At 34.3% G+C, this 3,336-nt stretch overlaps 1 protein-coding gene across 1 annotated transcript in view; it reads left to right on the top strand.

The window, feature by feature from the left end:
• Nucleotides 1-3,336, top strand: part of LOC127724169 (uncharacterized) — a 483,200-nt gene that overhangs the window by 15,877 nt on the left and 463,987 nt on the right. The gene's annotated exons all lie outside the window — the stretch shown is intronic.

Genomic DNA, 3,336 nt, shown 5'->3' with positions numbered 1-3,336 from the left:
GGCCTCTCTGACATTGTACCACAAGGTTCCATATCACACAGGGAATGCTGTGATTGATTTTGGGGTTATTGCTTCAAAATATTAGGAATTATGGGCCAAAAAAGGGGCAAAAAGCTTTATATTTAGGACTATCAACATAATATCAATGATTAGTAAAGAAGGGGAGACATTTCAGCGTGTGCACTCTTGTTCTAGTTTCCAGACAATAACTTGTGTTCAAGTGTATGGATCTCTCTGAAATTGTACTGCAAGGTACCATACCACAAAGGGAAGGCTGGGATTGATTTTGGGGGTAATTGCTTAAAAATTTTAGGAATTAGGGGCCAAAAAAGGGGCAAAAAACAAGCATTTTTCTAGTTTCATGACAATAACTTGTATGTAAGTGTATGGATCTTTCTGAAATTGTACTACAAGGTTCCATATCACAAAGAGAAAGCTGGAATTGAGTTTGGTGGTAATTGCCTAAAATGTTAAGGAACAAGGGGCCAAAAATAAGCATTTTTCTAGTTTCCAGACAATAACTTGTGTTCAAGTGTATGGATCTCTCTGAAATTGTACTTCAAGGTACCATACCACAAAGGGAAGGCTGGGATTGATTATGGGGGTAATTGCTTCAAAATTTTAGGAATTAGGGGCCAAAAAAGGGGCAAAAAACAAGCATTTTTCTAGTTTCAGGACAATAACTTGTGTGTAAGTGTATGGATCTTTATGAAATTGTACTACAAGGTTCGATATCACAAAGGGAAAGCTGGGTTTGAGTTTGGGGGTAATTGCCCTAAACGTTTAGGAATTTGGGGCCAAAAAACAAGCATTTTTCTAGTTTCCAGACAATAACTTGTGTTCAAGTGTATGGATCTCTCTGAAATTGTACTGCAGGTACCATACCACAAAGGGAAGGCTGGGATTAAGTTTGGGGGTGATGAACCATAAGGGGGTTTTTTTCTCTTTAAAATTTTCCATTTTAAATTGGTTATTTCTGATTTATATATAAAAGCAAATAATAATGATATGGTTTGAATAGGTAAATTAAAAAATTTTAAGTTCTTAGACCACATTCATTCTGTGTCAGTAACCTGTGCTGTGTCAAATATTTAATCACAATCCAAATTCAGTGCTGTATCAAGTTTGAATGTTGTGTCCATACTTGCCCCAACTGTCCAGGGTTCGACCTCAGCTGTCGTATCAAGCTGCGCCCAGAGGAGCATTTTATTACTTTATGGAAAAAGTACAGTATTTTATTTGTAGATTCAATAATTAATTTCTATGATCCAGTGCTTAATAGTGTTACTGAGTAACTGCAATTTTAGTCTAAGCGATATTCTGGATGTGAAATAATAGAAATGTGTTCATGTCCTTTATTTACTAATTGATTTACTCATACATATTGTTATAATCATATTAATATAAGGCCAAAGGGGTTAAACTGAATGGCTTTGTGAAATTTGATTTTGTTTTGTTTAGTTTAGTTTATATGAAGAATTTTAGTATAAGAATTGACATAAACCATTACAAGTACTGCGGAATCATTTGTTTTCATGGAATCGAGGAAGTTTTCTCCTTTCATGATTACTTGATTTCTTTGTTTTGACCAATTCTGTATTCAATATAAAAAAGATGTGGTATGATTGCCAATGAGACAACTCTCCTCAAGAGACCAAATGACACAGAAATTAATAACTATAGGTCACCGTACGGCCTTCAACAATGAGCAAAGCCCATACCGCACAGTCAGCTATAAAAGGCCCCGAAATGACAATGTAAAACAATTCAAACGAGAAAAATAACGGCCTAATTTATGTAGAAAAAATGAACGAAAAAAAATATGTAACACATAAACAAACGACAACCACTGAATTACAGGCTTCGGACTTGGGACAGGCACATACATACAGAATGTGGCGGGGTTAAACATGTTAGCGGGATCCCAACCCTGCCCCTAACCTGGGACAGTGGTGTAACCGTACGACATAAGAACGAACTATAAAAATCAGTTGAAAGAGGCTTAACTCATCAGGTCTATTTTAGAAAACTTATATATTGTTGAACATTAGAATTCATATTCACCTATAACCACAAAATCCACGAAAAATTAGTACACAACAAATACTGAATAATCAGTCTCAAATAGAGTGATAGTTTGAATAAGAATGAACAGAGCCTCTTGATACAAACTATTTATAAAACTATGTTATTTATTTTAGTTAAAAGTTATTTCTATTGTTTTGTTTTTTTATACTTGTTACCTTTTTGCTTGTTGGTGCTTAATTTGCGGTAACTCAATCGGAAATCAAAGTATTGTTTTATTATTATTGCTAAAACTACAGAATTGTTACAAGTTTTGATTATTTTGTTAAAAGATTGTAATGAATATAGGTTTTGATATGATGTAATTTCAGTTTGAGTTATTTCCCTTGGGCCAGTATTTTGGATGGATAAATGGTTGATTTTCTTATTTGACTAACCAAATTGATACATATGGTACAAAAAAGTCTGACAAGAGACTTTAAAAAGATCGAAGTAATGAATTAAGCAAGGCTAAAAGAAATTGAAAAAGTTTCTGAAAACATCTTTTTTCTAAAATCTAGCAGTCAGTATGACAAGTTGAATTTGTCTGATTTACGAAAGAATTTGTGCACGTATACCTCCAACATGGCGACAAAAGGGAAGAAAATCTTGCTCAAATTGTGTCAATCAAAAACTTTCTACATGCATTTATATTATTGAAGTGCATGTTTTTTTATGGTAACATATACATAAATAGTATTGTTCAGATATCTGAATAAATGAATGACTTAATTTCAAACACTGTCATACCATTATGTTGATATATATCATTTAATTGGTTTTTGTATGCAAACAAAGCAATATTTAAAGCCCTACCACAATGTCTGTTTTTTTTTGGAATCTGCCTTTTTCATTTGAGTTCCAATAAATATAACAGGATTTCCAGTATATCAACCAAAGGGATCATCCCAATGACTTCAATTTCAAACAGGGGCCTCGGTGGCCAAGTGGTCTAAGTAGTTCAACTACTGTAATCACTAGCCAGTCAACACTGAGGTTGTGAGTTCGAACCCCGCTCATGCGGGTGCACTTGACTCCAATCTTAATTGACTAGGATTGTCAATTTTCCTATCGAAGGTCGGTGGTTTTCTCCGGGCACTTCAGCTTCCTCCACCTATAAAAACTGACCGCCACGAAATAGCCCAAATGTGGCGCTTAAAAGTGGTGTTAAAACACCAACAATCAACAATCAATCAATCAATTACAAACTGTCCTAACATAATGATGAAAGGTGAAGAAACTTAGTTATAAGGAAGATATAAACCATTTCTC

The sequence above is a fragment of the Mytilus californianus genome, unplaced genomic scaffold (assembly GCF_021869535.1).
Source record: "Mytilus californianus isolate M0D057914Y unplaced genomic scaffold, xbMytCali1.0.p SCAF_14, whole genome shotgun sequence".
In the NCBI taxonomy this organism is placed as follows: Eukaryota; Metazoa; Mollusca; class Bivalvia; order Mytilida; family Mytilidae; genus Mytilus; species Mytilus californianus.
Note: the sequence above shows the minus strand (reverse complement) of the source record. Positions and strands in the feature narration are given on the sequence as shown.